This window comes from Oncorhynchus tshawytscha, linkage group LG13 (genome assembly GCF_018296145.1).
Source record: "Oncorhynchus tshawytscha isolate Ot180627B linkage group LG13, Otsh_v2.0, whole genome shotgun sequence".
In the NCBI taxonomy this organism is placed as follows: Eukaryota; Metazoa; Chordata; class Actinopteri; order Salmoniformes; family Salmonidae; genus Oncorhynchus; species Oncorhynchus tshawytscha.
In genome coordinates, this window is record NC_056441.1 from 15,150,437 (window position 1) to 15,174,842 (window position 24,406).

At 42.5% G+C, this 24,406-nt stretch overlaps 1 pseudogene; it reads left to right on the top strand.

Moving 5' to 3' along the window:
• The window catches only part of LOC112265801, a 294,298-nt pseudogene extending 285,252 nt beyond the window's left edge, over nucleotides 1–9,046 (top strand).
• Nucleotides 9,047–24,406: the final 15,360 nt, after the last annotated feature.

A 24,406-nucleotide genomic window follows, 5' to 3' on the forward strand; every position in this document is an offset into this window, starting at 1 on the left:
TCTCAAGATCTGAAATGAATAAATAATATTTCTACACCAAAGAATGAGCCTACATTTGGGAGGTTATAGACCTACAGTCAGTGTCCAGATTTCAGTTTCCATTTAACCCATCTAAACAGTAGGCTACGGTTCCCTTGACGTGCGATAGGCCTATTTGAAGTCCCTTCTTGTGACTGTCGAATTTGTATAGCGCCTCACAATCATCACACATAACATTGCAGGCACTGCTTTCATCATCTTTTACCACTTCAACAAATCTTTCCCAAACATGACTTTTCTGTCCCTCCCTTCTCTTTATTTTCAACTCTCTATTTCACAGCTTTTCTCTTTTTGAATGAAATTCGGACCTTTTTGCCTCCGTGTATCGATGTTATCTTTTTCTGCCCGTTCCCAAAAGCATTTGGCGGTTGGCGTGTAGGTTATTCGGCGTGCGTACAGTTGGTCCCTAAAGCTTAGGCCAATGCACTAATGCCAGATGGCCTAAAATAATCAAATAAAAACCTCAACGTAGCCTATAGATATAAATTACACAATAATTACACTTTTATGGATTTTATAAAGGTATTGTTTTCTTTTTATTCAGCCCGCCCACCACCCACCCACCCACCCACCCACCACCCGCCCAACTTGTACAAACTTTATAGTGAAAAATGTGTCACCTTCAATTCCCTTTCCGGTGGTCTGCAGTTTGCCAACATGAACCACTCCACCCTTCACCATAATTACCTCCATTCAAATCCAATTGAAAATTGCAGACTGTGTAACAAGCGTACAAGCTTCTGGTAGTGAGTGAGGAAAACATTTCACCTTTTTCTGACACCCCAGTCTGTACTATTGTGGCGTTTGTATCAGCAACAATCAAGGTGTAAGAACACGGTGAAACATGTAGCTTTTGGCATATAGAGAGCGTCAGAGCGATGGGTCTTTGTGTCTAAAAAGCAACATATATTTTTGGGGGTGAAATTAAAGAAAAATGAAAAAGGCCTGACCAGCTGCATCAACACGTCCATGACTGATGTGTCTCTGCTGCTCATGTTGGAATGGAGCGCGGCCAGCAGCCATCTTGTATGGCAAGGGTTTCTAGGACATCTGTGGTGCAGGGGGAGTATGTGAGGGCTGAAAGTTTGTATGGATGTCTGCTCAACTGTGTTAATGAGAACTCATGTCGACTAACATTATTCACCAGCTCAGCTGTAGAACTGGGTGATAGCTCATCAACACACAAAATACAAAGTACAATCAACAATACTAATGAAAGTATCTCTGCTTTAAAATATAGCCAACTAGTTGTGAAACACAGAATGATGTCTTTGTAAAATATTTATCAGTTGACCAAAAAAAAATGAACAAAATGTTCTGGTTTTTCTATTCCTCAGGAGTTTGAGGAGTTTAACAAGAGGCTGGGTGATGTGTCCAGACACGTCCGGGTCCCTCTGCCTGTGTCTAACGTTCTGTGGGAACACTGCATCCGTCTGGCCAACAGGACTCTGGTGGAGGGGTAAGTTGTTTACTTGCATATGAAAATACAGTGACTGATTTCTACATAAAACCAGGAATGTTTCATCAGATATCACCAGAGAAGCCAGTAGGCTTCAGAAGAAGGAGGAACAACTCCTGCATCCTTACTTTGATTTACAAAACACTTTAATTGATTTCTAGATAAAACACTTTTTCAGCAGATACAGTATACTGCAGCCTTCATCAAGGGGCTGAGTGGTGCCTGATGAGTCATGTTCATTCCATTTAATAAAACCTTTCCAAAAATAGTAAATAATGTCTCTCTGTACCCACTTACAGTTTATGTGATAGTATATTTCAAAGGTACGAATCAGCGATTTAAAAAAACATGTATATGCTTTTAAAAATATATATATATATATATAAATATGTGTATGCTTGCTGCTGACTAGTTGTAATGCCAGCAAATATATTATGATAAGCACAGCAGGAAAAATAATATCTGTGAACACAAACCTACTGCTCATTCAATTATGGTTTATAGTGAGTTTATTACCACATGCTAATATGTACCTGTGGAATAGCGGGATTTACTGCCAGTGGAGAGGTGTGGACATTTTAGCTGCCTCGTTCATCTCTAATTTTGACGTCTTTTTGGTCGAGGGGCCCTTTCCTTGCTCCTGGGGTACGCTCGTAAATATCAGCTGGGACGCATGTCATAGGCTGAATACCTCAAGTGAGTTATTGAATAAGGCCGTATTGGAGCCCCTGTCGTCTCCCGCAGTAAGGTACGACCACAAGGTGCTTCGAGCCCGAACATCGATCAAGAAAAGTTTGATTCTCTGTTCTTTACTCCCCCCCCTATGTTTTTCTTCTCAAGGTTTGAACATCCTCTTGATGGAACATCTGCGTGTCATAAATAATTAAAAAACGAAATGTTAGAGTACCGCAAAGGAACGCACTGATTGCCTAGATAAGCACTCAAGACATGAGTGCTCCCAGCTTTTCTTCAGCTTTCTCTGACATTCTCCTGAGACAACTCCTCTTCAGTCCTCTTATCCCCTCCATATGGCAGCAACTAGCTAACTCTCTGTGCCTCCTTCTCCCCAACCCCAACACCATCCCAGGACTGTTATACGTTCTGTTATAGAGACCCCACAGGGAACATGTCTGACACGAGGCTGGCCTGAGTCTCCTCTAAACACTTGACACATCCGAAATGGCTCCTAAAACCACCTGCTCCATTCCAATCTCCATTGCTAGTGAGTCAAAGGTTTGGGGCCTAATGCATTTTCCCTCAAATCAGCACTTGTACCCTTTCTCTGCACAGTGCATTGTTCATGGTGGTGTGTGTGGGTGTATGCGTGTGTGCACTCTTGTCTGAGTGTGCGTGTGTGTGAAAGCATCTGTGAAATATAAGTACTGGCAGGCAGAGTTTTATACGGCCAGGTGAGACATCCTCTTTATGCCTGAGAGACATGGCATTAATAGGGGGGGTAAAAGCTTTCATAATGCCCCTGACCATCTTGTGATGAAGTGGGAAAAAGATGAGGCACAAGCGCAACATCTATAAGAGTGTTAAATTGTGAACCCGGCAGGGAAGTGGGTACAGTGTTTTTTGCACCCAGGTTAATTGTGCTGAGCTTTACTGAGCTGGAAGTTCAGGGTTTTAGTTCTAAGGACAGAACTAGGGTTAGTTAGGGTTTTAGTTCTAATGACAGAACTAGGGTTAGTTAGGGTTTTAGTTATAAGGACAGAACTAGGGTTAGTTAGGGTTTTAGTTCTAAGGACAGGACTAGGGTTAGTTAGGGTTTTAGTTCTAAGGACAGGACTAGGGTTAGTTAGGGTTTTAGTTCTAAGGACAGAACTAGGGTTAGTTAGGGTTTTAGTTCTAAGGACAGAACTAGGGTTAGTTAGGGTTTTAGTTCTAAGGACAGAACTAGGGTTAGTTAGGGTTTTAGTTTAGGACAGGACTAGGGTTAGGGTTTTAGTTCTAAGGACAGAACTAGGGTTAGTTAGGGTTTTAGTTCTAAGGACAGAACTAGGGTTAGTTAGGGTTTTAGTTCTAAGGACAGAACTAGGGTTAGTTAGGGTTTTAGTTCTAAGGACAGAACTAGGGCTCCGGAGTTGCGCAGCGGTCTAAGGCACTGCATCTCAGTGCTAGAGGCGTCACTACAGACACCATGGTTTGAACCCAGGCTGTATCACAACCGGTCGTGATTTGGAGACCCATAGGGCGGTGCACATTTGACCCAGCATCGCCCGGGTTTGGCTGGATAGGCCGTCAATGTAAATAATAATTTGTTCTCAACTGACTTGCCTAGTTAAATAAAGGTTAAATTAAAATAATATATAAAAAATATCACAATACAGTAGGTAGGAAAAGACACCCAAAAGTGTACAACTAACATGTAATAAACTGTACAGGGTCCTCTTCATTCTCTGCTCGACACATCACCATGGACATGATCTGTGTATCAGTATTAGACCTGTGAAGCTCCTTCACAAGAGTCTGCCTCTCTCAGCTCCCCATCCCAGACTGGGATTAGTCTAGTCTCTGGTGTTCCCTCCCCTCCGTATCCCCAAGGTCCTGGTCTGACTGCATCCCAAATGACTATATAGTCATTCCCTATATAGTGCACTAGTTTGGGCCCTGTGGGCACTGGTCAAAAATAGTGCACTATGAAGGGAATAGGGTGCCATTATAGACACAGCCTGAGTGTCACGGTACTGTGCCTCCTATCACCTCCATCCCTCCACTATGGTAGAGTTGCCAGGCGTGGTCTGTTTGTCTGTTACAGTATCTTCGCCTCCCACTCCCAACTAGACTCCACAGAGAGGAGCTAGAGCCGCTTGACAGTCTGACTCACCACTCACCGTCTCACCCCGGGGGACTCTGGAAACCTCAGAGAGAGGAGGAAGGGAGGGAGATATAGATGTAGGGAGGTAAGGAGAGAGAGAAAGAGAGAGGGCAGGAGAAGGATGGAGAGAGAGAAAGCGAGAGAGGAGAGAGATGTAGACTCTGGCCGTATCTATTTTCCCCTGAAAGCAATAACAGCTCTGTCAGGACCAGAAGAAACATGGATGTCAGCAGCCACTGATCTGGTGGACTTGATTCCACTCTGTTACACACATACACAAACACAGACATACACAAACACACACACTCACAGACACACACATACACAAACACACACAAGGGAACAGTCAGATGTGACGGGCACTCCGACTGAGGACCCTCAAATCCAGATCTCCACACGGTGTGAAGAGACAGTTTGTGAAGTTATCAAGTGAACAATGAATATTAAGTATTTACTTGTTGGCCTTTTTACAAAACAAACCCTTGAACTGTCTGAGACAAAAGATGCCTTGAAGAAAACTGTCTGAGCAGAATTAAGAGTTATTAGATTTATTAACTCTGTCGATTTCAGATTTTCTCCTTTGACATTTTTGTTTTTCATTCTTGTGCCTTGGGCATCAAGATTTCAAATGTCATGTTTTTAGAACGTTGCTCATAAACAACTTTGGATTCTGAAACGTCTCAACAAAAACTAAACTTATGTAACTTATTCTGTATCTTATTCTGTACTGTCTGACAGAAATAATACAAAAGTCAACAAAGTCAACTTGTGTCTCCTGTTCCGTCATGTAGCTATGGTAACGTGAAGAAGTGCAGTACTGAAGGGCGGGCTCTGATGCAGCTGGACTTCCAGCAGTTCCTGATGAAGCTGGAGAAGCTGACAGACATGAGGCCCATCCCTGACTGAGAATGACATGGAGCAGTTCATCAAGAACCACAGGGTGAGGAACGCTCACGGCAGCTTTGGAGTTATCAGAATAATTATTCACTCAGTCTGCTCAATGTGCTTAGATTAATTATACTTAGGAGGACGGGACTCACCCCGTTTACCAGCAATGTGTAGCACAAACCTGGATATGTGTAGTAAAAACAATAGTTAATCAGTTACTATAGCCAGCTGTGATGAAAGACTAAAGACTATCTGAGACTAAAGGCTATCTGAGATTGTCTGAGACTAAAAGCTATCTGAGATTGTCTGAGACTAAAGGCGATCTGAGATTGTCTGAGACTAGAGGCTATCTGAGACTAGAGGCTATCTGAGACTAGAGGCTATCTGAGCCTAGAGGCTATCTGAGCCTAGAGGCTATCTGAGACTAGAGGCTATCTGAGACTAAAGACTATCTGAGACTAAAGACTATCTGAGATTGTCTGAGACTAAAGGCTATCTGAGACTAAAGACTATTTGAGTCTAAAGGCTATCTGAGATTGTCTGAGACTAAAGGCTATCTGAGATTAAAGGCTATCTGAGACTAAAGACTGAGACTAAAGACTATCTGAGATTGTCTGAGACTAAAGGCTATCTGAGACTAAAGGCTATCTGAGACTAAAGGCTATCTGAGACTAAAGACTAAAGGCTATCTGAGACTAAAGACTATCTGAGACTAAAGGCTATCTGAGACTAAAGACTAAAGGCTATCTGAGACTAAAGACTATCTGAGATTGTCTGAGACTAAAGGCTATCTGAGTCTAAAGACTATCTGAGATTGTCTGAGACTAAAGGCTATCTGAAACTAAAGGCTATCTGAAACTAAAGGCTATCTGAAACTAAAGGTTATCTGAGACTAAAGGCTATCTGAGACTAAAGACAATCTGAGCCTAAAGGCTATCTGAGACTAAAGGCTATCTGAGACTAAAGGCTATCTGAGACTAAAGGCTATCTGAGACTAAAGGCTATCTGAGACTAAAGGCTATCTGAGACTAAAGACTATCTGAGACTAAAGACTATCTGAGCCTAAAGACTATCTGAGACTAAAGACTCTCTGAGATTGTCTGAGACTAAAGGCTATCTGAGACTAAAGGCTATCTGAGACTAAAGACGATCTGAGACTAAAGACGATCTGAGACTAAAGGCTATCTGAGACTAAAGGCTATCTGAGACTAAAGACTATCTGAGACTAAAGACTATCTGAGACTAAAGACTATCTGAGACTAAAGACTCTCTGAGATTGTCTGAGACTAAAGGCTATCTGAGACTAAAGGCTATCTGAGACTAAAGACTATCTGAGACTAAAGACTATCTGAGACTAAAGACTATCTGAGACTAAAGACTCTCTGAGATTGTCTGAGACTAAAGGCTATCTGAGACTAAAGGCTATCTGAGACTAAAGACGATCTGAGACTAAAGACGATCTGAGACTAAAGGCTATCTGAGACTAAAGGCTATCTGAGACTAAAGGCTATCTGAGACTAAAGACTATCTGAGACTAAAGCCTAAAGACTATCTGAGACTAAAGACTATCTGAGATTGTCTGAGACTAAAGGCTATCTGAGACTAAAGGCTATCTGAGACTAAAGGCTATCTGAGACTAAAGACGATCTGAGACTAAAGACGATCTGAGACTAAAGGCTATCTGAGACTAAAGGCTATCTGAGACTAAAGACTATCTGAGACTAAAGACTATCTGAGACTAAAGACTCTCTGAGATTGTCTGAGACTAAAGGCTATCTGAGACTAAAGGCTATCTGAGACTAAAGACGATCTGAGACTAAAGACGATCTGAGACTAAAGGCTATCTGAGACTAAAGGCTATCTGAGACTAAAGCCTAAAGACTATCTGAGACTAAAGACTATCTGAGATTGTCTGAGACTAAGGGCTATCTGAGACTAAAGGCTATCTGAGACTAAAGACTATCTGAGACTAAAGACAATCTGAGCCTAAAGGCTATCTGAGACTAAAGGCTATCTGAGACTAAAGGCTATCTGAGACTAAAGGCTATCTGAGACTAAAGGCTATCTGAGACTAAAGACTATCTGAGACTAAAGACTATCTGAGCCTAAAGACTATCTGAGACTAAAGGCTATCTGAGACTAAAGGCTATCTGAGACTAAAGACGATCTGAGACTAAAGACGATCTGAGACTAAAGACGATCTGAGACTAAAGGCTATCTGAGACTAAAGACTATCTGAGACTAAAGACTATCTTAGACTAAAGGCTATCTGAGACTAAAGGCTATCTGAGACTAAAGCCTAAAGACTATCTGAGACTAAAGACTATCTGAGATTGTCTGAGACTAAGGGCTATCTGAGACTAAAGGCTATCTGAGACTAAAGCCTAAAGGCTATCTGAGACTAAAGACTATCTGAGACTAAAGCCTAAAGACTATCTGAGACTAAAGACTATCTGAGATTGTCTGAGACTAAAGGCTATCTGAGACTAAAGGCTATCTGAGACTAAAGGCTATCTGAGACTAAAGGCTATCTGAGACTAAAGGCTATCTGAGACTAAAGACTATCTGAGACTAAAGACTATCTGAGACTACAGGCTATCTGAGATGGTCTGAGACCAAAGACTATCTGAGATTGAAGGCACTCTGTCCATAATATGTGTACGTCTGTCTGTCTGTCCCACAAGGAGTACTCCATGAAGCAGCTGGCCAACCTGGTGCACGTGTGTCTGAGCTCTCACATAAACAAGAATGCCCGGCATAAACTCCTGGCAGCCATCGACGACATCGACAGACCAAAGCGATAGAGACAGACAGACATGGTTATCGTATTTAAGGTGGCTTCTAAACATGAGGCTCAATTTTAGAATGCCGAGAGTTAGAATCCTCACAAACCCAACAGGAACAGAAAAGAAGCAATGAAACAAGAACTTCTGCTTATAAATACACTCATACAAGCATGTTTCAGTTATCTGACTAACTCAGTACATATAGACTACAATTCTACATGCCCCTCATGGATATCCAATATCCACAAACATGCTGCTTACAGTTTCACTGTGTTTTGTAAGTTACCACAGAGATGCTCCATTCTCTTGTTCATCGTGAATAGACTGTACATGTTTATGACGAAGGACTCCGGGTTTTTAAGATAAACTACTTGAAATGCTGAATGATACTCCATGGCGTTTTATTTTTCTCCTACTGTTTGTCTATAGCATAATGTGCTTCTGTAAACAGCTCAGGAGCAACGTTGACCCTGGGGAAAAACTGAATTGTTGAACATTTTCTTTTTGACTATAATGTGACAGATATGGCTGAGTTGAGAAAACAGACACTTTTCCATAGAAATCCAGATAGTGTATTTCTCCAGGTATAACATGCACTCACAAACACAGTTTCTGAAAAAGCATGGTATGTTAATTGAAGTACTTCCCTTTCAGGTTACGCCTATGGAGACATCTGGTCTAGTGCCCTTTAAATGTCCATTAATGATGATGATGACAGCACTGTTTTTTGTGTTGTTCCAGTGGTGTGGGATGAAGTCACCCCAGACACTGAGCTTCGGTCAGTTTTGCGTTTCCCCCACTAATGGTTAAGGTTAGGATTGGGGGAGCGAAAGCTGATCCTAGATCTGTACCTAAGGGTATCTTCACCCCTGAGCTTGTTCCAGTCCAGGACTATTACTGTACCTGGGCTGTTTGTTATGTCCAAAAATGATTTATCCTGATACACCAAGTTAAAATTCTATGTTGTCATCTTGTCTCTAATAAAATGTTCTGTTTTACACTGAGTGCACAGAACATTATGAACACCTGCTCTTTCCATGACATAGACTGACCAGGTGAAAGCTATGATCACTTGTTAAATACACTTCAATCAGTGTAAATGAAGGGGAGGAGACAGGTTAAATAAAACAATTCAGACATGGATTGTGTATGTGTGCCATTCAGAGGGGGAATGGGCAAGACTGGGTTTTTCATGCTCAACAGTTTCCTGTGTGTATCAAGAATGGTCCACCACCCAAAGGACTTCCAGCCAACTTGACACAACTGTAGGAAGCATTGGAGTTAAAATGGGCCAGCATCCCTGTGGAACGCTTCAACACCTTGTAGAGTCCATAACCATTCAATATGTTCAAAGTCAACATTATACACAGTGTACAAAACATTAAAGGCACCTTCCTAATGTTGAGTTTGGCTTATTTAAGGGCCAAAGGGGGTCTGCAACTCTGCTACTCAATATTAGGAAGGTGTCTTTAATGTTTTGTACACTGGGTATAATGTTGATTTTGAACATATTGAATGGTTATAGATGATATACTAGGTCTAACGTGCATCCGCTGCACTGGTTTAGTTCCTAGTCATATCATAAGAAGGAGTTTAATTGTCCAAACACACAACCTCCACCATTGTCTCTGCATCTCTCCTTGTGATAAGATGAGGAAAAATAGCAGCTTTTGACACCGAAACAACGTAACTGATTCAATTGTTTTTTGTTGCATTACGGTTCCAAGATGATAATGTAAATGTGTAAAACATACATTTTATTTCTGATGTCAGTTTGGATTGCAGACTTTTTATACACGATAAGTACTGGAAGTGTGCTATCTGTTTACTGGCGGTACGTTGTATCTTGTTGTCAAATGTAAAATAATATAAAATAAACTACATATTATGACAAAGCTCAAGTGCACTATTGTAATTTAAAAAAATATATATTACATCTTGGTGCTGTAGCCTAAATCAAGGTGATTATACCTGAACACAATAAACAGTGTTTAAATCCAGTCTTGTGCATGTTGTCTGACTTCTCCTTATTCTGCAGACAGACAGACTTTATTAAAACTCAAGGCAAAATGTAATCTCAACCTTTATTCCTTTACCTCGGTCAAGAATACCTCCAAACACCCATCTGTTATATGGCTGTCAACTAATACAATTATATTTTCTAAAACTATAGAATATTTCATTCCAACCACACTCCTCAGCACCAGTGCTTTGCTGGCAGTTTATAATAGTTTTTATTTTCAATCACAATCCTTCTTTTCCCTCTGATTCCTGTTTCTGGTGGAATATGGGCAATGTAAGAAGTAATGAATTCGCCTGCAGCGGGGGGTATAATCAATAACCAGTCAGAGAGAGAACAGAGCTGAGCTTCACACGCCTGGCTCTAATAGGGGAAAGCTAGTAGCTGGCTGGTGGTCTGACTGACCTTGCTCCACTAGACACACTGCCCCTGGTCTGGTTCAAGCATTGACAGTGTGGGTGTTAAACCTGGACTAACACTACCCCTGGGGTCCTATCACTACACTAGGAAATGAGAGAGGGAGAACTTTTGGGAAACTAAAAGAGGGCGTATCTCAAGCGGCAAGGGGAATCCTTGAGAAGTTTGAAAAGAGTAGGGTAAAGGGACGTGAAGGTGAAATTCTGTTAGATGTCTTATCTAAAACCATTTCAATGGCTTTTCCTGACAATACATTAATCTCTTTAACAGTGTATCTATGGTGCTTTACTGGGCTGCACAGGGAGACATCTTAGCTCAATTAATGAGTCTCTCCTCCAGCTGTCCTAGGCCCTTAACCTCCCTGTTAAAGATGTACAGTGTAAGGTTGGAGCGGAGGCGGCGGTACGGAGGACTATTGATTTGGGAGGAGTCGTAAGTGGTGGGTTACTTTTCAATGACTTTGTGGAATACGTGCTCATGCACTCTTGCACATTGTTGTGTGTGTCTGTACCTCAGTGTGTTTGTGTGTGTGTGTGTGTGTGTGTGTGTGTGTGTGTGTGTGTGTGTGTGTGTGTGTGTGTGTGTGTGTGTGTGTGTGTGTGTGTGTGTGTGTGTGTGTGTGTGTGTGTGTGTGTGTGTGTGTGTGTGTACCTCACTGTGAGCGACAGGTCACATTTAGTTGCCTGTGTCATTGCAGTGTCCACTGGCATTAAGTCCTGCTTTAGTGTCTAAGACAGGACATGCAGACTCATAGATAGGCTACTGTGTACTGGTGTGCATCAGGACTCATAGATAGGCTACTGTGTACTGCTGTGCCTCAGGAAAACTATTTCTATTGTGTTGTGTAAACACTCTCTCTTTTTCCTCTCTGTCTCTAATGCACACACACCGCTTACAACCTGTACAAACACAGATACCAAGAGATGTACCTGGACACCCAAGCATAACGTAGAACACCTCAGAAACACAAATAGCTGTGTGCTTAGTATCGTTGTCCTGTTGGAAGGTGAACCTTCACCACAGTCTGAGTTCCTGAGCGCTCTGGAACTGGTTTTCATCAAGGATCTCTCTGTACTTTGCTCCATTCATCTTTCTCTCAATCCTGACTTGTCTCCCCGTCCCTGCCGCTGAAAAACATCCCCACAACATGATGCTGACACCACCATGCTTCACCGTAGGGATGGTGCCAGGTTTCCTCCAGACATGACACTTAGCATTCAGGCCAAAGTCTTCAATCTTGGTTTCATCAGACCAGATAATCTTGTTTGTCATGGTCTGAGAGACTTTAGGTGCTTTTTGGCAAACTCCAAGTGAGATTTCATGTGCCTTTTACTGTGGAGTGGCTTCTGTCTGGCCAGTCTACTATAAAGGCCTGATTGGTGGATTGTTGCAGAGATGGTTGTCCTTATGGAAGTTTCTCCCATCTCCACAGGTTCTTGGTCACCTCCCTGACCAAGGCTCTTCTTCCCCGATTGCTCAGTTTGGCCGGGCGGCCAGCTCTAGGAAGAGTCTTGGTGGTTCCAAACTCTACTGTGTTCTTGGGGACCTTCAATGCTGCAGAAATGTGTTGGTAATTCCTTCAACCTCATGGCTTGGTTTTTGCTCTGATATGCACTGTCAACTGTGGGACCTTATATAGACAGCTGTGTGCCTTTCCAAATCAATTGAATTTACCACAGTTGGACTGCAATCAAGTTTTAGAAACATCTCAAGCGTGATCAATGGGAACAGGATGCATCAGAGCACCCAGCGTGCTGGGGCTCTGATGAGGGTGAAAACACACGGTGGCTTTCTCTACTGGGGTGCACTGGCTCAAAGAGCTGCAACGGCAATTAAACTTTTGGCAAAATTCCATGCAAGCTTGGGGGCTCCCATGCCTTTGTAGGCCTAACTCCCAAGCCTCTCATCCATTCTATTCATTCCTATGTGGCCGACACAATGCTGTATCCTGGCACTGAATGTATTCTTCCACTGACACAAGGTCAGAGGAAATCTGTACTTAAGTAATTTGTAGCATGATGACAGTGTCTGCCATCAGTGACCTGTCAGGCCCCTGTCTGTCTGGATGTGTGGTACTGTTTTGACAGCAGGACTATGACTGGAAATGGTGATGCAACAGAGGAGGAGGAGAAGCATCCCTGGTCAATCAGAAATTATATAATGGCTCAGTGGTCATAGATCATAGGTAATCCCTCAAATTATATGTGAATCCCTCATATGACCTGGGGATAATGGATACTCTTAGCTCCTAGTTCTCTTGCTTGTATAACAGGCTGGACAGAGAGTAGAGAGGGGTGAGAGCTGTATATCCTATGGTGAACACGGCCAGCTCAATGACACCATCAGTCACTCACAGTCAGGAGAGGACTTAGTCAACTTATCAAGCATCTAAAATATGGACAGACAAGGTGGAGACTAAGGGTTGAGGGGGGCCTTCAGAGGGAGTCTGACAGACATGGTAAAGTTAATTCCTTTATTTTACCAGGGAAGACATATTGAGACTTAGGTCTATTTTTTTGTTTTGTTTTTTTTGTTGTTTAATTTTACCCCCTTTTCATCCCCAATTTCATGGTATCCAATTATTAGTAGTTACTATCTTGTCTCATCGCTACAACTCCCGTACAGGCTCGGGAGAGACGAAGGTCGAAAGCCATGCGTCCTCCCAAACACAACCCAACCAAGCAGCAGTGCTTCTTAACACAGCACGCATCCAACCCGGAAGCACCAATGTGTCAGAGGAAACACTGTGCACCTGGCGACCTTGGTTAGCGTGCACTGCGCCCCGGCCCGCCACAGGAGTCGCTAGTGCGCGATGAGACAGAAACTATAGTTATGGCAAGTCGGTTAGGACATCTACTTTGTGCATGACACAAGTAAATGTTCCAACAATTGTTTACAGACAGATGATTTCACTTGTAATTCCAGAGGGTCAGACGTTTAAATACACTAAATTGACTGTGCCTTTAAACAGCTTAGAAAATTCCAGAAAATTATGTCATGGCTTTAGAAGCGTCTGATAGGCTAATTGACATCATTAGTCAAATGGAGGTTTATCTGTGGATGTATTTCTAGGCCTATCTTGAAACTCAGTGCCTCTTTGCTTGACATCATGGGAAAATCAAAAGATATCAGCCAAGACCTCAGGAAAAAAAATTGTAGACCTCCACAAGTCTGGTTCATCCTTGGGAGCAATTTCCAAACGCCTGAAGCTACCACGTGCATCTGTACAAACAATAGTACAAGTATATACAAGTATAAACACCATGGGACCACGCAGCCATCATACCGCTAAGGAAGGAGACGCGTTCTGTCTCCTAGAGATGAACGTGCTTTGGTGCGAAAAGTGCAAATCAATCCCAGAACAACAGCAAAGGACCTTGTGATGATGCTGGAGGAAACAGGTACAAAAGTATCTACAGTGGGGAGAACAAGTATTTGATACACTGCCGATTTTGCAGGTTTTCCTACTTACAAAGCATGTACAGGTCTGTAATTTTTATCATAGGTACACTTCAACTGTGAGAGACAGAAACTAAAACAAAAATCCAGAAAAACACATTGTATGATTTTAAGTAATTAATTTGCTTAATATTGCATGACATAAGAATTTGATCACCTACCAACCAGTAAGAATTCCGGCTCTCACAGACCTGCTAGTTTTTCTTTAAGAGGTCCCCCTGTTCTCCACTCATTACTTGTATTAACTGCACACTCAATCAAACAGACTCCAACCTCTCCACAATGGCCAAGACCAGAGAGCTGTGTAAGGACATCAGAGATAAAACTGTAGACCTGCACAAGGCTGGGATGGGCTACAGGACAATAGGCAAGCAGCTTGGTGAGAAGGCAGCAACTGTTGGCGCAATTATTAGAAAATGGAACAAGTTCAAGATGATGGTCAATCACCCTCGGTCTGGGGCTCCATGCAAGATCTCACCTCGTGGGGCATCAATGATCATGAGGAAGGTGAGGGATCAGCCCAGAACTACACGGCAGGACCTGGTCAATGACCTGAAGAGAGCTGGGACCACAGTCTCAAAGAAAACCATTAGTAACACACTACGCCGTCATGGATTAAAATGCTGTAGCGCACACAAGGTCCCCCTGCTCAAGCCAGCACATGTCCAGGCCCATCTGAAGTTTGCCAATGACCATCTGGATGATCCAGAGGAGGAATGGGAGAAGGTCATGTGGTCTGAGGAGACAAAAATAGAGCTTTTTGGTCTAAACTCCACTCGCCGTGTTTGGAGAAAGAAGAAAGATGAGTACAACCCCTTGACCAACAACCTCCTTTCCTCAGTAAGAACATTGAAGATGGGTCGTGGCTGGGTCTTCCAGCATGACAACGACCCGATACACACAGCCAGGGCAACTAAGAAGTGGCTCCGTAAGAAGCATCGCAAAATTGGCAGTGTATCAAATACTTGTTCTCCCCACTGTATATCCACAGTAAAACTAGTGAATAAGGGAATGTTTTACTAGGATTAAATGTCAGGAATTGTGAAAAAATGAGTTTAAATGTATTTGGCTAAGGTGTATGTAAACTTCCGGCTTCAACTGTATATACTCACACATTACAATTCAAAAACACAGTCACGGGAAGCAAAATATCACAAATCACCCAGAAAATGAATAACTCAAACAATAATCTAAACTACCAGAACATCAAGATTACATGTATTTTTTAATACAATACGGTGCATTAAAACTAAAAGCAGATTTACCTAGCTCAATGGAGACCCTAGGAACCTCAATAGTTAACCAATCATGTGAACGGGTTAGGGAAGTCAGGTGTCTATACTTCAACAGCAAAGTTAGATAAGACAGAAGTTTATGAAGTAGGGCCTTGTAAACAAAAAGGGGGTAATGTAGAGCTCTACGGGTCTTTAGCGAAGTCCAGCTAAGGAGGCAATGATGAGTATCATAACTGTCAGAGACTAAGGGTTGAGGGGACCTTCAGATGGAGACAGACAGACAGGGTGGCGACTAAGGGTTGAGGGGACCTTCAGATGGAGTCAGACAGACAGGGTGGCGACTAAGGGTTGAGGGGACCTTCAGATGGAGACAGACAGACAGACAGACAGACAGACAGACAGACAGACAGACAGACAGACAGACAGACAGACAGACAGACAGACAGACAGACAGACAGACAGACAGACAGACAGACAGACAGACAGACAGACAGACAGACAGACAGACAGACAGGCAGGCAGGCAGGCAGACAGAGACAGGGTGAAGACTAAGGGTTGAGGGGACCTTCAGATGGAGTCAGACAGACAGGGTGGAGACTAAGAGTTGATGGAGTCAGACAGGGGACCTTCAGATGACAGACAGAGTCAGACAGACAGACAGACAGACAGACAGACAGACAGACAGACAGACAGACAGACAGACAGACAGACAGACAGACAGACAGACAGACAGACGAAGAGTTGAGGTGACCTTCAGAGGGAGTCTGACAGACAGGGTGGCGACTAAAGGTTGAGGGGACTTTCAGATGGAGACAGACAGACAGGCAGGCAGACAGAGACAGGGTGGAGACTAAGGGTTGAAGGGGCCTTCAGATGGAAGTACTGCCATTTGGGAAGGAACACGTCCGTCAATTGATTGGTCAAACACTTGTGCATACACACACACACACACACACACCAAGGTAAACCATTACTCTTGAGAAAGTGCATTGGTATCCTTAGGCTTTGGGAATGTGGAAATGTTTATAATCAGACCAAGGTATTTCCCTTTGGTCATTGGAGAGGGACGTATTGAATGTGTATTTTATTAAAGCAAAGTTATTGATCTATCACAAATCAGACTCTTTCAAAGAAAGGAGAATCTATGGTCGATGCTTTCTCAAGCCTATGACAGGAGATAGGGTCCATTAGTGCACCATTTTCAGAGTTCTGTGAGATTTATGGAAATCAAAACGTACAACTTCAGGAAGTCGATGAGGAAATTATATACAATGAGCTCAGACTCCAAAATTAAAATTCAATTTGTTCAATTGTTTAAAGGGGGTAAGCTACAGTACATTACATTAAATCTGTATAATTATTTATATCAGAACCAACCAGGTGATAACCGACAGCCCAGTGCAGTGTTATTGTGATTACTACAGTTCAGGAGAAATGACAGACTGTTCCATTTGCAAACGAGGACATTTTATTGTTCTGCGTCGATTCATTCTGCAGTTTATAAATAGTAGACTGTCCTGCACTTTGTTAAACTTCCAGACTCGTTTTTTCCCTATTACGATTATATATTTATTACATTTGTTATTGTGAATAACCCTTGTCCCCTTGACATAATCAGCAATACAATTATTTTACTTTTATGGATAAGCTTGTATTATAGCCCAACTGTTGTCTCGTCTCTATAGTAACAAATCAAATCAAATTTATTTATATAGCCCTTTGTACATCAGCTGATATCTCAAAGTGCTGTACAGAAACACAGACTAAAACCCCAAACAGCAAGCAATGCAGGTGTAGAAGCACGGTGGCTAGGAAAAACTCCATAGAAAGGCCAAAACCTAGGAAGAAACCTAGAGAGGAACCAGGCTATGAGGGGTGGCCAGTCTGGAGTGTGTTATTGAATATGACGTTCTGCAGCATAAATTTTCATGGCACTGCTAACTGAATGTCATTACCACAGGTGCTGCTAATTTGGAGCTTCATTAGCTCAGCTACGGTGCCACAAATGGATTAGTTTTGTGTATACCTGTACGGTTTTGGTTTCATATTTGGCAGTAACTTCCGAAAATAAATTTGATGTAATTCTTCCGATGTGTCTGAGACAGCATGAATATTTGAGATTAGGGAAAAATATATATTTCTAGAAAGCTCATATAATATTCCTCTGTCCCCATTGGTTATCATCCTGTTATCAAATCAAATTGTATTTATCACATGCGGTGAATACAACAGGTGTGGGCCGTACCGTGAAATGCTTACTTACAAGCCCTTAACCAACAATGCAGTTCAAGAAATTAGAGTTAATCAAATATTTACTAAATAAACTAAAGTTTAAATTTTTTTTATAATTAGTTATTCAAAACACAAATCAATAAAAATAAAAAAAATACATAAATAATATTTTTAAAGTATTATTGTTAACCTTATTTAACTAGGCAAGTCAGTTAAGAACAAATTCTTATTTACAATGACGGCCTACCCGGCCAGACCCGGACGATTCTGGGCCAATTGTGCGCAGCCTATTGGACTCCCAATCACAGCCGGATGTGATACAGCCTGGATATATACAGGGGTTACCGGTACTGAGTCAATGTGCGGGTGTACAGGTTAGTCGAGGTAATTTGTAAAGTGACTATTCATAGATAATAAACAGCGAGTAAATAGTCCGGGTGGCCATTTGATTAGTTGTTCAGCAATCTTATGGCTTTGGGGTAGAAGCTGTTATTGAGCCATAGTCATGACTTAGTCATGTTATGTCATAGTCATGTGCCATAAGTCATAGACTAAAAGGAGTCTGACAATTTTTGGTGCCTCTCTCTGACACTGCCTAGTATATAGGTCCTGGATGTCAGGAAGCATGGCCCCAGCGATGTACTGGGCCGCATGCACTACCCTCTGTAGTGTCTTACGGCCGTCCTTTTCCTATAGTCCACGATCAGCTCCTTTGTCTTGCTCACATTTCGAAAGGTTGTTGTCCTTGCACCACACTGCCAGGTCTGTGACCTCCCTATATGCTGTCTCATCATTGTCGGTAATCAGGCATACCACTGTTGTGTCGTCAGCAAACTTAACGATGGTGTTGGAGTCATGTCCACGCAGTCGTGGGTGAACAGGGAGTACAGGAGGGGACTAAGCATGCACCACTGAGGGGCCCCAGTGCTGAGGATGAGCATGGCAGATGTGTTGTTGTCTACCCTTACCACCTGGGGGCGGCCCGTCAGGAAGTCCAGGATGCAGTTGCAGAGGTCCCAGGGTCCTTAGCTTAGTGATGAGCATTGTGGGCACTATGATGTTTTTGTTGTTGTTTTTTTTCACCTTTATTTAACCAGGTAGTCTAGTTGAGAACAAGTTCACATTTACAACTGAGACCTGGCCAAGATAAAGTAAAGCAGTTCGATACATACAACAACACAGCGTTACACACGGAATAAGCAAATAATACAGTAGAAGAAAAGTATATATACAGTGTGTGCAAATGAGGTAAGATAAGAGAGGTAAGGCAATAAAATAGGCCATAGTGGCGAGGTAATTTCAATATAACAATTAAACACTGGAGTGATAGATGTGCAGAAGATGATTGTGCAAGTAGAGATACTGGGGTGCAAAGGAGCAAAATAAATAAATAAATACAGTATTGGGATGAGGTAGTTGGATGGGCTATTTACAGATGGGCTATGTACAGGTGCAATGATCTGTGAGCTGCTCTGACAGCTGGTGCTTGAAGTTAGTGAGAGAGATAAGAGTAGTTCGCTTCAGCGATTTTTGTAGTTTGTAGTTCGTTCCAGTCATTGGCAGCAGAGAACTGGAAGGAAAGGCGGCCAAAGGAGGAATTGGCTTTGGAGGTGACCAGTGAAATATACCTGCTGGAGCGCGTGCTACGCGTGGGTGTTGCTATGGTGCCCAGTGAGCTGAGAACTGTATGTTTGGCAACATGAGTGAAGGATGCTTTGTTGCGAAAGAGGAAGCAGATTCAATATTTAATTTTGGATTGAGATGCTTTTAAAAAAAAAATATATATTGTATTTTACCCCTTTTTTCTCCCCAATTTCGTGGTATCCAATTGTTGTAGTAGCTACTATCTTGTCTCATCGCTACAACTCCCGTACAGGCTCGGGAGAGACGAAGGTTGAAAGTCATGCGTCCTCCGATACACAACCCAACCAGCCGTACTGCTTCTTAACACAGCGCATCCAACCCGGAAGCCAGCCGCACCAATGTGTCGGAGGGTACACCGTGCACCTGGCAACCTTGGTTATCGCTCACTGCGCGAGGCCCGCCACAGGAGTCGCTGGTGCGCGATGAGACAAGGACATCCCTACCGACCAAGCCCTCCCTAACCCGGACGACGCTAGGCCAATTGTGCATCGCCCCACGGACCTCCCGGTCGCGGCCGGTTACGACAGAGCCTGGGCGCGAACCCAGGGACTCTGATGGCACAGCTGGCGCTGCAGTACAGCGCCCTTAACCACTGGAGATGCTTAATGTGAGTCTGGGAGGAGAGTTTACAGTCTAACCAGACACCTAGATATTTGGAGTTGTCCACATAATCTAGGTCAGAACAGTCCAGAGTAGTGATGCTGGACAGGTGAGCAGGTGCGGGCAGGGATCGGTTGAAGAGCATCCATTTAGTTTTACTTGCATTTAAGAGCAGTTGGAGGCCATGGAAGGAGAGTTGTATGGCATTGAAGCTCGTCTGGAGGTTAGTTAGCACAGTGTCCAAAGAAGGGCCAGAAGTATACAGAATGGTGTCGTCTGCGTAGAGGTGGATCAGAGAATCACCAGCAGCAAGAGCTCCATTATTGATGTATACAGAAAAGAGAGCCAGCCCAAGAATTGAACCCTGTGGCACCCCCATAGAGACTGCCAGAGGTCCGGACAACAGGCCCTCCGATTTGACACACTGAACTCTATCAGAGAAGTAGTTGGTAAAACAGGCGAGGCAGTCATTTGAGAAACCAAGGCTGTTGAGTCTGCCGATGAGATTGTGGTGATTGACAGAGCAGAAAGCCTTGGCCAGGTCGATGAACACGGCTGCACAGTATTGTCTCATCATATCGTCTGAGATCCCCAAAGATTGGAAAGCTGCCACGGTCATCCCCCATGGACTTTACAGTGTCCCAAAACTTTTTGAGTTAGTGCTACAGAATGCACATTTCTGTTTGAAAAGGCTAGTCTTAGCTTTCCTAACTGCTTGTGTATACTGGTTCCTAACTTCCTGAAAAGTTGCATATCACAGGGGTATTTGATGTTAATGCAGTACGCCACAGGATGTTTTTGTGCTGGTCAAGTGCAGTCAGGTCTGGAGTGAACCAAGGGCTATATCTGTTCCTCGTTCTACATTTTTTGAACCGGGCATGCTTATTTAAGATGGTGAAGAAAGCACTTTTAAAGAATAACCAGGCATCCTTTACTTACGGGATGAGGTCAATAACCTTCCAGGATACCCGGGCCAGGTCGATTAGAAAGGCCGGCTCGCTGAAATGTATTAGGGAGCGTTTGACAGTGATGAGGGATGGTCGTTTGAGCGCAGACCCATTACGGACGCAGGCAATGAGGCGGTGATCGCTTAGATCTTGGTTGAAGACAACAGAAGTCTATTCAGAGGGCAAGTTGGCTAGGATGATATCTATGAGGGTTCCCGTGTTTACGGATTTGGGGTTATACCTGGTAGGTTCATTGATAATTTGTGTGAGATTGAGGGAATCAATCTTAGATTGTAGGATGTCCGGGGTGTTTAAGCATGTCCCAGGTGAAAGGTGAATTTTTAGAAGTAGAAGCTCGAATTGTCTGGGCACAGACCTGGATAGCATGACAGAACTCTACAGGCTATCTCTGCAGTAGATTGCCACTCTGCCCCTTTGGCAGTTCTATCTTGTCGGAAAATGTTATAAATAGGGATGGACATTTCAGGGTTTTTGGTGGTCTTCCTAAGCCAGGATTCAGACACGGCTAAGACATCCGGGTTGGCAGAGTGTGCTAAGGCAGTGAATAAAACAAACTTGGGGAGTGTTAACATGCATGAAACCAAGGCTTTTACGGTTACAGAAGTCAACAAATGAGTGCGCCTGGGGAATGGGAGTGGAGCTAGGCACTGCTGGGCTTGGATTGACCTCTACATCACCAGAGGAACAGAAGAGGAGTAGGATAAGGGTACGGCTAAAGGCTATAAGAACTGGTCGTCTAGTACGTTAGGAACAGAGAGCGCTGAACGCTGAATTGTAGACAATGAACAGCATTCTCACATAGGTGTTCCTTTTGTCCAGGTGGGAAAGGGCCATGTGCAGTGGGATTACTTGTATGTGTGCTAAAAGCTGAGCTTGTATATCGTCTATGGTAGCCTCATGAAACTAGACTGACGTCATGATAGCCCACATTCCCAAGTGAATGGAAAACGTGAATGCAGCAGTCAGACTGGTTTCACAAGGATGTATAATAGTGTCTCTGAGGTGGAATAGGTGTCAATGCTGAGAGGCAGGGTCTGTACATATGTAAGATCTTAATTTGACCTACATTGTCACAACAAAGTAGTCCTGCAGCAAAAGGATTTGAACGTTTAGTCCATAGTGTTGTTTGATCTGTGGTCCAGCTATTAGCTGGACAAAAGTAGGCTATGTGAAAAGTGCAATACTGTTAATATACTCTAACCATGTGTTAGTGTGAGGTTTTAGTGAATTTATGTCAATCACAAAGCTAATCTGCATTTATAAAAATTATCAGCAAAAAAGACTGATCAAATAAAGATCCTATATCTGTAGTCTACAGTGGAGTAATGCTAACAGACAATCCATCACATGTAATTGCAACATAGGTGTATTGTCTGTAATCAAATGTAAGAAATTAAATGAAGCCACTTAAAAGAATTAAAATAAAACAATGTTTAGCAGGCCTGTCTTGCAATAATTTGCGTCAAGCCTGTCTTGCAATAATTTGCATCAAGCCTCTTGAGCGTTTGGCCATAAATTCTCATGCACATCACAGTGAATGTCCTCATTGTTAATGCACCGTGGGAAAAACCTTTTGGCATGACGAATCCAAGCTCGATATTGGTATGCATTGATGTTCCACCTCCATGCTGAAAATAATTCCTCAATATGTTTGAGGAAAGGAGAGTGTGGGGGCAGGTACAGGGTCACCAATGGGCCTGGATGGACCCGAAACCTACGCCTGAACCTGAAGCCTGAACCACCTGGTGGAACCTGACAAATAAAAAGATATGTATATATATTTTATTGGTCACATACACATGGTTAGTAGATGTTATTGGTCACATACACATGGTTAGTAGATGTTATTGGTCACATACACATGGTTAGTAGATGTTATTGGTCACATACACATGGTTAGTAGATGTTAATGGTCACATACACATGGTTAGTAGATGTTATTGGTCACATACACATGGTTAGTAGATGTTAATGGTCACATACACATGGTTAGTAGATGTTAATGGTCACATACACATGGTTAGTAGATGTTAATGGTCACATACACATGGTTAGTAGATGTTAATGGTCACATACACATGGTTAGTAGATGTTAATGGTCACGTACACATGGTTAGTAGATGTTAATGGGCACATACACATGGTTAGTAGATGTTATTGGTCACATACACATGGTTAGTAGATGTTAATGCGAGTGTAGCAAAATGTTTGAGCTTCTATTTCTGACCGTGCAGTAATATCTAACAAGTAATTTAACAATTTCACAACAACTACCTTATACACACAAGTGTAAATGAATAAATAAGAATATGTACATATAAATATATGGATGAGCGATGCCAAACGGCATAGGTAAGATGCAGTAGACGGTATAGAGTACAGTATATACAGTTGAAGTCAGAAATTTACATACACTTAGGTTGGAGTCATTAAAACTCGTTTTTCACCCACTCCACAAATTTCATGTTAACAACTATAGTTTTGGAAGTCGGTTAGGACTTCTACTTTGTGCATGACAAGTACATTTTCCAACAATTGTTTAAAGAAAGATTATTTCACTTATAATTCACTGTATCACAATTCCAGAGGGTCAGACGTTTAAATACACTAAATTGACTGTGCCTTTAAACAGCTTAGAAAATTCCAGAAAATTATGTCATGGCTTTAGAAGCGTCTGATAGGCTAATTGACATCATTAGTCAAATGGAGGTTTATCTGTGGATGTATTTCTAGGTCTACCTTCAAACTCAGTGCCTCTTTGCTTGACATCATGGGAAAATCAAAAGATATCAGCCAAGACCTCAGGAAAAAAAATGTAGAACTCTACAAGTCTGGTTCATCCTTGGGAGCAATTTCCAAATGCCTGAACGTACCACGTTCATCTGTACAAACAATAGTACGCAAGTATAAACACCATGGGACCACACAGCCGTCATACCGCTCAGGAAGGAGACGCGTTCTGTCTCCTAGAGATGAACATACTTTGGTGCAAAAAGTGCAAGTCAATCCCAGAACAACAACAAAGGACCTTGTGAAGATGCTGGAGGAAACAGGTACAAAAGTATTTATATCCACAGTAAAACAGCAAGGAAGAAGCCACTGCCACAAAACCAATTATGTCATGGCTTTAGAAGCTTCTGATAGGCTAATTGACATAATTTGCATCAGTTGGAGGTGTACCTGTGGATGTATTTCAAAACTCTTTGTGCATGACACGATTAATTTTTCCAACAACTGTTTATAGACAGATTATTTCACTTATAATTCACTGTATCACAATTCCAGTGGGTTTGAAGTTTACATACACTAAGTTGACTGTGCCTTTAAACAGCTTGGAAAATTCTAGAAAATTATGTCATGGCTTTAGAAGCTTCTGATAGGCTAATTGACATAATTTGCATCAGTTGGAGGTGTACCTGTGGATGTATTTCAAAAACTCAGTGCCTCTGCTTGACATCATGGGAAAATCATAAACAATAAGCCAAGACCTCAATAATTGTAGACCTCCACAAGTCTGGTTCATCCTTGGGAGCAATTTCCAAATGCCTGAAGGTGCCACGTTCATCTGTACAAACAATAGTACGCAAGTATAAACACCATGGGACCATGCAGCTGTCATACCGCTCAGGAACAAGATGCATTCTGTCTCCTAGAGATGAACGTACTTTGGTGCGAAAAGTGCGAATCAATCCCAGAACAACAGCAAAGGACCTTGTGAAGATGCTGGAGGAAACAGGTACAAAAGTATCTATATCCACAGTTAAACTAGTCCTATATCGACATAACCTGAAAGGCCGCTCAGCAAGGAAGAAGCTACTGCTCCAAAACCGCCACAGAA